Raw genomic sequence first — 387 nt, forward strand, 5'->3', positions numbered from 1 at the left:
TCCCTCCACGCCGGCCGGCGGCGACACAGCGTGGAGCGGTGAACCACGGTGAACCACGGTGAACCACGGTGAACCACGGTGAACCACGGTGGCGTTATGGAGAGTGTGGGAAGCTGCAGCTTTCACACCGAGTCACAAGGAAATATTTCACTCTCCTGGAAATGAAAAGCAAATAAAGGAATGTGTAAAGCAGCACCTGGGAATATCCACCAGAATTACATCGTTTCAGTCACTAGAGGGGAGCGATCAGCAACTGCAGGACTAAAAAACAACTCCATTATGAAACACCGCAGCGGAGGGGGGTCACACCCCGGGGCGGTTCAGTCGATCACAGGGCCGCACATCGAGACGGCCAATCACACACATGTTCACAGCTATGGTCAAACC

Source organism: Cynoglossus semilaevis, chromosome 10 (assembly GCF_000523025.1).
Source record: "Cynoglossus semilaevis isolate Cse_v1.0 chromosome 10, Cse_v1.0, whole genome shotgun sequence".
Classification (NCBI taxonomy): domain Eukaryota; kingdom Metazoa; phylum Chordata; class Actinopteri; order Pleuronectiformes; family Cynoglossidae; genus Cynoglossus; species Cynoglossus semilaevis.